We start from the raw sequence: 14,724 nt of genomic DNA on the forward strand, positions 1-14,724 counted from the left end.
AAACCAATAAGAGTCAGGCTGGCAGAGATAGGGTGATCCATAGGCAGCCAAAAGGTGGGGCAGTCTTGTTTATTTGCCGGAATAGTCAGATAGGAGACCAGAAGCGAGCTGTTAAAACTTGAAAAAGTGTCCGCTCTGTATCAGGGCTCAGTGGTTGTTGGATATAGTCTGTAGTAAAAGAAGTGCAAATGAATCCTAAGGAACAGTGAGCCGGATTTTGAGTTTTTCTGGAATAGTTTTCCACTCAGTGCCTTTCATCGTAACTCTGAATGAAACCAGAGAGCATCTTTCTTGTTCAAAAAGAATATGGGTTAGAGTCAGACATGTTCCAGCAAAGTGACTCATATCGATTTCTGCAGGAGTGAGACATCAGATTTGGATCTGATGCCACGGGGAGTCAGCAGCCTATTGTTTTTGGAGTGGGGGCCAATCATCTGATATCATCAAACTGTAATGAATCTGGGAGAGAAGAGAGTTCTGAAATTAAAAGCGTCCTTTGCGACCATAAACAGGTTTCTGAAGCTGCAGCTCTCAGCTCCCTTGGCTAAACACTGAGACTGAATCAGGGGCGAACTCTATGGTGATATTCAGTCAACACATCTCACTCACGACTATATACTCCAAGTCGAAATGGCTAAGGAAACAGGGTGTAATACTGCTTTAAAGATGATTTATTTTACACAAAAATCAAAGCATTTCACAAAAGCTACTGTAAAACCTATCATCCTGCCACACCTGCAATATTATTTCAAATGAAGAAGCCTCTAATAGAAGTGCTGATCAGAAAGTTATATGACGATAAGACTTCCTCACTACCCAGTTATTTTAGAAAAGCATAGATCCTTCAGCACACAGAGAGACTTTTTTAATTACACATGACTGGTGGAGAGACACTGGCAGCATGGCATATATTGAGCTCCTACTAAATCTTGTTTATGCTGTCACACAGGGGTCGACTGGCTCCTAGCAGGCTCCTGGCACCAGCAAAACAGCACAGTTGGGCTGCCTCTTTCTGGCCCTGTCCGTGGTGCTGAAATGGTAACCCTCACCAAGATGTTTTGTATGATATATCCTCAATGAATTCACTCAACATGAAATGAAGCAGCACTGTGAATGCTGCAGTGATTTTAAGGAACAACTTTTATCAACAAATTAATGCTGAAACGTTTTTTTTATTTTCGTCTTAACGTCTTAATATTTTTTTTGATATTTAATGTACTTTAAGTAAATAATCAGTTTAAACATTTTTAGATTACTTGGCTGCAATGGGTGTTCAACCCAAGTTACAAAAGGAAAAAAATTATATTTTTTTTATTATTAATTAAATAATAAATAATTAATAGTATTAATAAATAACAATAATAATAATAATTATTATTATTATTATTATTACAATATGTTTATATTAGCAAATGTTTCCTTAGTCATTTCGACTTTATTGTCGAGAGTGATATGTGTTGACTGAATATCGTATATTATTAATATTATTATTATTATTGTTACAATATGTTTAGGTTTGCAAATATTTTTAATCACTGTAATATTTAATACATTATATTTTTGTAGTTTCAAAGCAATTACATAAATAATTCGATTTTTTATATATTAATAATTATTATTATTGTCATCATTATTATATTTAAAAAATCAAACTAAGTAATTGCTTTGAAACTACATATAAATATAATATATTAAATATTACAGTGATTAAAAATTATTTGCTAACCTGAAAATATTGTTTATATTTATTATTTTAACAAATAAATAATGTTTGTCATTGCAGATAATTAAATCTATTATTATTAAATATGTATTATATATATATATATATATAATATATTTAAAATAATTTTTAAATGATCACTCTGAAATGTATGTAATATTATTAAATATACATTATAAAATAAAATAAAATAAAATAAAATGTTACTCTCTCTCACACAAACCAGCCTATACATGCACCCGTAATTTGGCACTTGTTGTGTTATGTTTTCAGAGCTAAATTACCCTGACTCATAAGAATAGTGAGTAATAAGAGAGCTTTTTGCATTGGCCCCTCTAGATTTCTCTGACCCTGGTGAACCAACTGATCAATGAGCGTTTGCCACCTGTATCCGCTGCGCACGGCCCGGCTGATATCCCAATATGTCAGCGCTGTGAAAGTGAGCAGGCAGTGGGAGGAGTTCAGCTCATTTTTACATTTGATGAATACATTTCTGGACAAAATGCGACAGGAAGCGCAGCGGAGCTTGTGTTTTTCTCATCCGACGCAAGGTCAAGCAGATCCGTCTGGTTCTGGAATTCTCTGCAGGCTGTCTTTAAAAAAAAAAAAATCGCAAACGACTTTGAAATCACATTCCGTCCTTGCAGGCCAGAGGTAAACCATCTCTGGATGGCGTGGCCGCTTCATTTGTATTCCAAAACACACTTTTTTGATGTAAAAAAAGATCTCTTGCTCGTTTTCTGACAGCGTAGGGCAGGAAAAACTGCTCGGCCCCAGAACTTTGCGCGTTTTCCTTCCACCTGCCAGAGTGGCGCGTAGGAGATGGAGAGAAAAGCCTTGGAGAAGAGGTTGAATTTATCAACCGCACAGTGCTCCGAGCTCCCCTCGGGTAGCATAATGAGTTTAAACTCGGTGAAAAATCAACAACGTACGGATAGAATAACCTGAGCACTCGACATCTCGAATGGATTTTGCCTTCAGAAAGATGCCTTTTAGCCAAAGATCTCTTGCTCTGTGTTGTGAAATGTGATAAATATCTAACAACCTCCATTCTTGTAATGGCTCCTGGAGCCAGGAAGAACAAGGGAACCGTACTTTTCTATTAGATTCCTCGACTTTTTATGGGCGTAATTGGTCTGAGTAAATGGATTGGTGAGCAGGTGCTACAATGCGTAAGAGCTCTAATCTTTCTTCATTTGATCATTTACAGGTAGATTCATGTCTTTAATGGAAGTATACCTCATGAAACGTGGCCGTAATGGGGAGGAGATATACGCGCCTAACCCAAGTTTTGATTTCCATCATCCTGCCCATCTCTCTGGAGCCCTGAAAGATCTAATTACAACTTTTTTACAGACTTTTCACATCCACTCCATAGCCTATTATGCCTCGACCACCAGCCAACTGGATATTGCTTTAAGGGAACGAGTTTGGAGGGGGTGTTCTCATCAAAGACCTCTTTTACCTTCTTAATGTTCAGCATTGTGACCCCTCCGGGTGGAACCGTCGTTTGATCTTAATGATGGCGGTAGGTTTTGTGAGCAGACAGCAACAGGTATCCTGGCATTTGATGAGCCCATTAAATCCCACGAGGCTGAGAATTTGGCAGCGAGACCGGGAGACGGGAGAGCCAGCTGACATATTGGACGGGACGCAGAAATACACGGGGAAAGAGACACGGAGAGCCAGAGGAGGAACTAAAGCTGAAGAAAATTGTCACTGCTATGAAGAGCTTTGGGTTCGCTGTTGCCATAGATACTCCATGGCCTTTCCACTAGGAGAGTGCTGCTGAATCAATGCATTACTCTGGCACTCCGAGGCAGGTGAACACAGCCCCAAAAAAAAAATCAATGGTGAGGAGGTGAGTGGGCAGCTATGCAGAGCAGTGTAAGAATACTTTATGGGGAGAGAGAACTACATGGAAGGCAGATAAGACGCTTCCTGTAACCGCACCAGAAAGCTATGATATATGGAGCGGGTGAGCAGGTGTAGTTATATAGGTGCCTTCTAATTCATCATTCCATCGCAGCATGCATTCTAGGGAAGAAAGAGAGCAAGAGATGAGGTTTCGACTAGACCTGTGTGCTGTGACACATAAAGGAACATTGCATTGTGACGTTCCATATAAATGCTCTGAAGAATTCAAAGCTACAAAGAATATGGCAACAAAATGGCTATTGATGCCACTCTCTTTGCTTTCTCTTTCTCAGTTACACATTCTCTCTCACACACAGCCATGCATCATAGGGATGTGCATGAAGCCGAACTTCAAAAAGGAACAAATATTGACAAAAAGAATAATGAATTCTAACAAAAAGATTTAAAAAAACAAACATTTGGAATTACAATGCAATGGTGAATGTGTGAATGTTATGATTGAAAATATGACATGGTCAAGAGTATTTACGTGCATACATATTTTCAACTTTTTTTCAATGTCTGTTAATGTTTTAAACCTACCCTTTTCATTGCCTCACTCACTCACTCATTCAATTTTTTTTTTTTTTTTTTTGCTTTATTTTAAATAAAGGTTGTAATAAAATAAGAAATAATTTTATGAGTAATAAAGTATATAAAAATGCAGTTTTATTCATATAATAATAAGTATAATATAATTAAACAATTAATATAATGTATAAAACAATACAGATTTGATATAATTTTCTTATTCATACAATTATTTGTACATTTGTTAAAAAGTTCATAGACCTTTTCAATGTCTATGTTGATGTTTTAAACCTACCTTATATATTTAGCGTTTTAACTTAATTTTGTCACTAAACAGGAGAGGGCTGACAGAACAGTCTAAAGGGGAGTGGAGGGAGGAAGGATCCAGGGAAGAGTTGAAGGAGTGAGGGGCCATAATGTGATCAAGAGTGTTATCAAGACAAAGGACCACAGTAGAACCGATTAAAGGGAAGAGCCAAGGAGGAGCTAGGAGCCTGCCAGACTAAAGTGGAGTTGATAGAGGTGGAGATCCAGGCAGAGCCGAACATCCGGGGTGACACCAATGGACTGGAGGGTTGAGGCGTAACCGCAGGCTTGCGGGACTGAGGCGGAGATGGGGTGGAGCCAGTGAGAGTGAGGACAAAGGTGGAGTCACAGAAAACCAAAGGAGCGGTGGAGCCTTGCGAAGCTTGAGGGATGACGGACCACAGTGTAGACGAGGGAGCGTTGAGCCAAGGTGGAGCCCGGGGCTCGAAGTCTAGAGGTGGAGCTGAGGGATCCACACACCAAGGGGGAGTTAACCACTGGGTTGCCCAAGGCAGATACAAGCACCACAGTGGAACCACTGGACGAGCCGAAGGGCTGAAGGGAGACAGCGGAAGCGGGGCAGAGGACCTGGTGTCTTTGGCAGCGGAGGAGGGAGAGGGAAATGAAGGAGACTTGAGGATGGGCAACAAAGACTTGGAGCTGGGCTTGACCAGCGACAGCTTAGAGCTGAGCTTGACCAGCGACGACTTGGATTACTTGGAACTGGGCAGCGCCAATGGCAACGAAGACGACTTGGGACTGGACTGAACCAATGGTGGCAACAAGGCTTAAATGGAGGAGGGAGTCAGGGAATCAAGGAGTTCACATGAGGAGTTACAGACTTCAGGGGTATTAGGATGAATGGAACTCCACTCCACGATGGCAAACTCCGACACCAGCACTCCCTCAGGGATTAACATCAATACTGGCTCACACACCTGGTCAGATTTGGCAGGCTTCGGCTCTGGGTCTGCGGTTGGCTCTGGCTTATGGTTCATGCTCATGGTGAGTGCATCTTCAAGCTCCAGGACAAACACTATTTCAGGCTTGAGCTCCAGGACGGACACTGTGGCTGAGTGATGATGTCCTCATCTTCAATATCTCTAACTGTGAATGGCGAGCCACACAGCCACAGCATATAATCCATGTACTGTGCAAGCATGCAGGTGGAAGCTTCTGCTGGCTAAAAGCAGGTGTTTATCCAGCCCACTCCAAAAACAGCTCTTTAGAGTGCCATCGCTCCAGGACACCAGGTGGCAGAGCTCGAGGAACTTCTCCACATATTCTTCCAGGGGATGGTCATCTTGTGAAAGGAAGAGGAGAAGATGATTTGAAAATCCTCCTGTCCTCATCTTGTTTGGTCTGACCTTTTGTCACGCTCAGTCTTGGATGCAATGACCAGAGCTGAGGTAAAACTCAAACAGGTAGGTTTATTTGCAGATATGGCAGGAAAACAAGGCATAAACAGGTAAGAGATGATACTTGAGATCATTAGCAGATGAGATAGACTTGTACTGTTAACCTTGAGTCTTTGTCTCACAAATTCGTTGGAGCACAGACACACAAGGGAACGACGTTAAGATGAGGGATGACTGAAAGCAAGGTAGTCAGGAACATTAAGCAGGTAAATAGCAAGGCAAGTAGTCAGTAGCATCAGACAAAACCTCACGGAGGGAGTTGTGTGTGCTCCATAGTAGTGCTAGTGATGAAGGCTAGATGAGTTCCAGGTGTGCATGGTTACTTGCCAGGATGGATGAATGGAAATGCAGTCTGTGACACATTTTAAATAAATGTTGTAATAAAAAGAATAATTAATTAATTGTTTAATAAATTATTACTATTATTATTATTGGAAACTATAAATGGAAAACTCTAAATATTGACTTTCAGTTTTCACAGTCAGACTTCTGGCTTAAGCCTCACCCAAAATCAGTTCTATAGATTTACAGCTAATTTTGTCATTGCATTAGATACAGATACATATACACACCTAATACATCACATATGTACATCTACTGCAAATACACTCACTTACAATAAATGTCAGACTAAACTCAAGCTTCAATTAAAGAGCAAGAAGCTGTATATGCCATTCTAAACGTAATTGATCTAAACTCAGTTGTTTTTCAGTCAGCCTTCATTAAATGCCCAAATGAAGCATGTGACTTATTACACCGCCATTCTCAATGCACTGCAGGGGATACCAAGTAATTGACCATTGCAGTCAGCCCGTATGGCTGACATGACAGAATGAAGTGGACAGAGGAACCGTGGCTGATTAACATGCCAAATGGACAGTGAACTACAGTATGCCAATTATACATCTGTGGCTTTTTCCACAGACACTCCTGCCAAGTTCCTCTTTGAGGTGAGGTCACATCCCACGTTAGTGAGTGTTCACAACTACCCCCGCAATTACAGCTGTTTTAAGCTGCTCTGAAACAATATTTACTCATCATTACAAAAGTGATTCACTAATTTGAAATTAATTAAAACCATTAAAAAAAACAAAACAAAAAAAAAACACACTAATAGCAAGGATAAAAAGGATACTTTAACTTAATACAAAGTAATTATTAAATATATTGCTTTAGCTTTAGTATAATGACAATATAAAAGCCATTGTTTTAAATATCATGCTTCAATTTCTCACACAATATAAACTGGTCTTTAAAAAAATATATATATAACTTCTTATATTTTAGGAAGAGGGTCTCTCAATTTTAAAAAGTGTTAAAGAATGAAAAAATTTGAAAATCTGAATGTCACTAATCATATAGTATGTTTTTCTTTTCAAAATGAGTGATATTAAATGCACATATGCTCATATCTGCACATATGCTCAGAATTACTAATGGTGTGCTGATATAGCATGAATACTGCAAAATAATCACATACAAAATATTTATTTATGCCAGTAATGGTGGATTTACTGCTTTGCAACAGTTAAGTGGCAGGGCCAATCAGACACACAATTATTCATTATATTTAATGAATAACCCAGAAACCCTCTTCACACAACCACAAAACAAGTTGTCAAGGTGCCTGTGTCAAGGTGCCTGTGACAAGGTGCCTGTGACAAGGTGCCCCCCCCCCCCCAAAAAAAAAGATAGAATAGGCCCCTAGTTACCATGGCAGCAAGGCACGCCAGCGTGATAAGACTGGTTTACGACGTAAATGTGGAAGGCACAGGCCATAGGAAAGACACATAAGGACCATAGAAAGGGACTAATTTCCATTAATTCATAGGCAAACCTTCTATGAATGACCATGCATATCTCCAGGACATTGTGTGTATGATAATTACTTGTATGGTTTATTTTGTATTGTATACTGTTTTATGCATGTTTTATGATGGAATCACTAGTTCATGTAACCTCACCTATACCATGTTTGGTATCTATGAATTTCTATTTTAATGATCTGAATGATCATTTATGTTATATGTTGATACCTATGCAACATATAAATGACAAGAATCTGCAGTTTCTCCTTCAATACCCCATCCTGTTACACAGGCAAACCAGCATGCTCAAAGACAAAGGTTTGTAAACTTTCCCACTGAAAGTTTAGGTTTCCATTGGCTCACTGACCCACTGGAGGTGTGACCTCAACAGAAGTAAAAGAGCGCTGTTGGAGTGACCTCCCCTCTTCTTCCTTCTCCTTCTTCTGGTTGCTGTTTGTGTGAAAAGACTGAAGACATCCAGTCTGACCACAGGACCTTTCCCCCGGTGCACAGCCGGAGAGGCTTCAACTATTGTTACTTCCTCGACAACGAGTGAGTCAGGCTAACATCGCAAGATCATCATCATTTCTTTATGCAACACGGAAGAAATTGATTGCAACTTCAAAACCATCGACTTACTGAACCATCAAGACTTTCTCCTGAGACTGCAACGGGACGCTCGTTCAACGGCTAAGGCATTGCAAGTAGCGTACATTTACCTAACTAAACCGAGGTTAAGTATAAGCTGTAGACCCCTTGTTAACAATTTGCTTTGCAATAAGAAAATGATAGTTCTGTTCAGATGGTTAAATGACTCTTTTCCATAGCTTCATTTTCCTGTTTCTGTTTTCATTTCCTCTTACTTTCACTTTCCATTTCACCCATGTATGCAAGATTGTGTGTATGTGTTTGTTTAGATTAGTTTTGTGTTCATGATTAAGTTAAATAAAACTTTTGCACACATTATTATTCATGTGAGTTTGATTCTGGTCACTGCTTGTAAATCAACGTCCCTTTAACGGTGCAATCACAACTGAATGCTAAGTTATTTTTATGTGGCCACCAAAAATATCCTTTCTGAGAATTGGTAGACGATCAATACTGAGTGTTCGCTGGACGAACAGAATAATTGACGGTAATTTTAATTCAGCTATATCAAATTAATTAACTGGTCCAAATATTTATAACGAATTATCACAAGTTATAATTAATTATTCAGATTTCCTTTTTGAGCTAATTTGCTACAACAGGTTTTTTTGCCCAAAGGGTAAAACCGAAAAAAAGGGAAAAATATCCATTGATTAAGCACACTTGGCATTACTTGTAATTCTGCAATTTGACAAAGCCTAATATTAAATGCGCCAGTCTAGACCAGGGCTAAGGTAACAATTGAAGCTAAATTGCAATCACCCTAAAGTCTAAAAGCACGAGAGAACAGACAAAGCGCTGAGGAAATCGAAGCCACTTGCTCACACCACTAAAATGAACCATTCAAGTGAACCATTTAAATGGTTTTGAAGCCCTTTGGTTGTTTTTTTCCTTCTTTTTCTATCTTTCCAACAGCTGAAAAAAACACCCCATGTGAAACTTTAATAGTTCCTTCAAAAAACAATTGACTAGCTTTTGATAACAAGAGTTTGCACAATTAGCCAAAAAAAATAAAAATCCATTAAGAAACGATTTATTGCTTTCCTCAGACTGGAAAAGAAAGTACACTGCCCCTTCATGATATTTCAAGTTTATGTTGATGGCTATGTTAATAGTGTCTCTTTCTAAATTTGCTAAGTGACATTTTTAATGGCCTGTTGATCTGGCCCTTAAAATTGGTGTATAATTAAGTGTCTTTTACAAGCCCTTATTTTATTAAAAAGCCCTTATTTTAAACTCTGCAAAAGTATTTCCCAAACGCCACTTGATGCATGAGTTAAGAACAATGAAAACATTTAGACACTCTACTGGAGTTTCATAAAATGAAACATTTAGAAGCCAAATCACCACCAACAATTATAACACCAACCAATATCAAAATCTTGAATATTGGCTAATATTGTATTATTATTATTATTATTTTTAGTGTTGTTGTTGTTGTTGCTAATGTTAAAAATACATTCAGAATAAACCATGAACCTAAATTAATGAATGAATACATAAATACATAATATTTGTCAATAAAAGACAAAACCAGTCTTAAGTCGCACGGGTATATTTGTGGCAATAGCCAACAAAACATTGTATGGGTCAAAATTATCGATTTTTCTTTTATGCCAAAAATCATCAGGATATTAAGTAAAGATCATGATCCATGAAGATATTCTGTAAATTTCCCACCTTAGATATATAAAAAATATATATTTTTGTGAGTGGATGCAGCACAATCGCCTATAGAAATGGACAACTTTAAAGGAGATTTTCTCAATATTTCGATTTTTCTGCACCCTCAGTTTCCAGATTTTCAAATGGTTGTATCTAGGCCAAATATTGTCATATCCTAACAAACCTAATATCAATGGAAAGATTATGTATTCAGCTTTCAGATGATGTATAAATCTCAATAAAAAATTACACATAAGACTGATTTTGTGGTCCAGGGTCACATATGTGGTTTCACTATAATTTGTTTTTAATTTATTTATTTTATCCTCAGTCTCCGGTTACCTTTTCATAAGCATCTTTCGAGATTTAAATTTACCCCTTCCAAAACGTTTGCCCTTTTTCTTCATAAAAAAATATATAGAAAAATAATAATCATAAAATAAATAAAAGCGCAGAACATTTTGATTCTTGTCAAAATGAGGTTTTCCTCATAAACAACCTTAATCTGCAACAAAACAACAAAAAAAAGAAGAAGAAGAAAAAAAAAGAAAATCCCTTGACTACTTTTCCTCTACAGTATTTATTTTTGCTAATGCCACTGTTTTTACCTAAGATTTTTTTTTCTTTTTTTTTTTTTACAGAACCGTGAACGACTACGTTTTGCAATCCACTGAAGCTTGAAGTGAGACTCATACTGATTAAATGACCCTGTAGCGCTAAATAATGCATACTGCACAATCCCAGCAAAAAGGATTAGGATTTAGATGTCGGGTGCAGGTCATGTCAGGTCTGTGTGTTGTTTTTTTGTTTAGTTTTTTCTTCATGTGAGGATAGTCTGACTAAGCTCTCAGAAAGAGGAGCAAGCCACACCAGTGAGGTGTGATAATTCCCACCAGGCAGTGTTCCCTCCTCCTGTCAGAACTAGATTTGTGCTACTGGATGACGACGAGAACCCAAGGCTAACTGCTGAGGCATGCTGACACTTTAGCGATTACATAAGACAACTATTAGACATATATGCAGCTACAAATAACATTAAAAAGAAGCTTTGCTGATGTTTGAAGGGGTCCGGGCTGTGCACTCTCATGATTAATCTGCTGAAAGCACATGCTGTTGGCTTCAGAATAAGCAGCCCACATGTAGCTTTAAGATCCGGCATATCTTTTGTTGATTTATTCCAATTGTTCTTTCCAGAGGATTTATTTCACCTCAGCACTTCTAAATTGGTGGTAAACAAAAGTTTAAAGGTTCATAAGACACCTTCAGTGCTCATTACACGGGCAAATAACAAGATTTCTTTTGTTACTTTGAGCGGCATTAAAATGTTCACTTATAGTGCAGCTACACTGTAAAAAATATTAGCCTATGTGGTAACACTTTACAATAAGGTTCATTAGTTAACATTAGTTAACTACTTTAGTTAACATTAACTAAGAATGAACCATACTTAATGTTAATTTCAACATTTACTAATATGTAATTAATATCAAAGGTTGTATTTGTTAACATTAGTAAATGCACTGGGAACTAACATGAACAAACAAAGAACAGCTGGATTTTTACTAACAAACATTAACAAAGATGTATAAATACTGTAACAAATGTTCATGTTAGTTAATACATTAACTAATGTTAACTAATGAACCTTATTGTAAAGTGTTCCTGAGTATGTTTTACAAGAAATACTATTTCAGTCTTTCTATATTTCAACATTTTGTTTAATTCAATGTGTATCTGTCCGTCCGTCCATCCAAATATCCACCCATCCATCAGTCCTTCCGTCTGTCTGTCTGTCTGTCTGTCTGTCTGTCTGTCTGTCTGTCTGTCTGTCTGTCTGTCTGTCTGTCTGTCTGTCTGTCTGTCTGTCCAATGGATGGATGGATGGATAGATAGATAGATGGATGGATCATCTGGTTAAAAATTACATACATTTCTTTGAATTTCATTTTAAAGTCCCCAATTATGCTACACTATTTGAATAAAAGTATTGGAACACGTATCTTAATTATTTAATTGAGGTGTTTCAATCAGATCCATTGCCACAAGTGCATAAAATCAAGCACCTAGTCATGCAGTCTGCATTTACAAACATTAGGGGGGAAAAATGGGTGTTTGGTGTTTTAAGCCCCCAACGGCGCCTTCCAGGCAGTGAGGGGATGGGTAGGTTTAAGGTTGAGGGTAGGGTTAGCTGCCTCTAAGGAGCCATTGGGGGCTTAAAACACCATCGAGCGAAAAAATGGGTCATTCTGAAGAGCTCAGTGAATTCAAGAGTGGTACTGTGATACGATGCCACCTTTGCAATAAGCAGTGAAGATTTCATCCCTGCTAGATGTTCCACGGTCAACTGTAAGTGGTGTTATTGGAGAGTGGAACCGTTTAGGAACAGCAGCCTCTCAGCCACGAAGCGGAAGACCACGTAAAGTCACACAGCGGGGTCACCGGGTGCTGAGACACATTAACACAAACCAAACTCAGGCCTCAGCTACTACTGCAGTTTTTGAAAGCAGGTCAAATGTGTTACAAACCTATGTAGCTTCAAGCAGAACGTAAGAATGGAATTACTGACGACTCATTTCAGGCAGTTCAAAATTGGTTCATTCTTTTGGGAGGCAATAACTCCATTTATCATGCAATTTGATCTTTGGAAGTTTTTAGAGCTTTATATAACACAATATGTGACCATGGACCACAAAACCAGTCTTATGGGTCTTTTTTTTTTTTTTGAGATTTATACATCATCTGAAAGCTGAATAAATAAGCTTTCCATTGATGTATGGTTTGTCAGGATAGGACAACGGAGATACAACTAATCTGTAATCTGAGGGTGCAAAAAAATCAAAACATTGAGAATATCGCCTTTAAAGTTGTCCATTTCTGTTGGCGATTTTGCTGCATCCACTCACAAAAATTTTTTTTTAATATATTTAAGGTAGGAAATTTACAAAATATCTTCATGGATCATGATCTTCACTTAATCTCCTAATGATTTTTGGTATAAAAGAAAAATCAATAATTTTGACACATACAATGTTTTGTTGGCTATTGCCACAAATATACCCGTGCGACTTATGACTGGTTTTGTGGTCCAGGGTCACATATATGGATGGTAATATCCAGAAAAAAGCATAATAGAGGCACTTTCTGCTTCTATTTCTAATTCTACTTCCTTACATTCAAATTCAAATTCAAATTCTGCATCGTATTTGGTACCTCGATTCAAATTCAATAATTAAACTGAAATTTAAAGGGCATTATCAGTTGATTCTGAAGGGCACACATCCCTGGTATATATACTGTAACCTTAGACTACTACATAAACACAGGGTTGAATTTCATAGACTTCATAATGTGTGTCTGGTCTGTGAACTTACAGTACAGTGTGTTCTGTTCAAGACGACAGCTATTCAAAACCCTCTCACTGCTTTTTTTTAGGGGCCAATTTAGATACTGTTCTCTCATGTCTTCCTTTGATGTGCTGCTTGGGGGAAAACAAGATTTTGATTTTGAAAACCTCAAGCCTCTTTATAGAAAAAAAATATATAAAAAAAAAAACTAAATAAGTGAATGCCGAGTGTACCATGGAGACATGGTTTGCAGAAACAAAACAAAAATCTTGCCAATTTTCTCTTTTGTTTTCTTTTCTATCATGCTGAGATCCAATTACTTCAAGAGCACAGGAAAAAATATAAGGGAGGGATCATGCTCTATTTCCGATCAAATCTTCAATAGTTGGTCAACATAATGGGCACAAATATTTAAATATGAATAGAGCCTCAACCATAATTTCAGCTTCCTTACCAAATGGTCTGAAAAAGAACGTTCCTCATAAGGCTGATTCTATAAGAGAAGAAAGGAATGTGGACACTTGTCCTTTGTAGCTGTTATGGCCGACTCTATTTTATTAAGACGTTGCTTTTATCTAGATGTGAGAGAGGACACATGACTAGAGCCTCAACCATAATTTTGGATTCCTCACCTAATAGTGAAGACAGATTTTGAGGAAAACTTTCCTATAAGACTGATCCTATCAAGGATAAAAAGACACATGTCCTTGCAGCTGTGTAGCAGATGTTATGACTAAGACATTGCTTTTATGTAGATGTGAGAGAGGCTTGTTGGGAGTCTTGTCCAATATATATACACTTATATACATATATATACTGTATGTATATATTAAACAGTTAAACTGCTGTGGTATTACTATTTCATATATATATATATATGCAAAATAATAATCCAGCAGTTTAACTGTTTAATATATATATTGATATATATATATATATATATATATATATATATATATATATATATATATATATATATATATATATATATTATAAAATGAAAATCAATCAATTTTGGCATAACAATGTACAGCATAAAAATTTGTTAATGTTTAAATTGTTTTGAAAGAAGTATCTTATGCTCACCAAAGCTGCATTTATTTATTAGATCAAAAATGAAATAATAACAGTAATATTGTGAAATATTATTACAATTGAAAAGAACTGTCTCTGTTTGAAAACATTTTAAAATGCACAAATGAATTTTCAGCATCATTACTCCAGTCTTCAGTGTCACATGATCACATAATATGCTGATTTATAATAATAATATGCTGACACATAATATGCTAATCAAGAAACATTTCTTAATCTTATCAATGTTAAAACAGTTTGAGCTGCTTTATATTATTGTGGGAACGAAA

The sequence above is a fragment of the Leuciscus leuciscus genome (assembly GCF_965113295.1).
Source record: "Leuciscus leuciscus genome assembly, chromosome: 23".
NCBI classification, from domain to species: domain Eukaryota; kingdom Metazoa; phylum Chordata; class Actinopteri; order Cypriniformes; family Leuciscidae; genus Leuciscus; species Leuciscus leuciscus.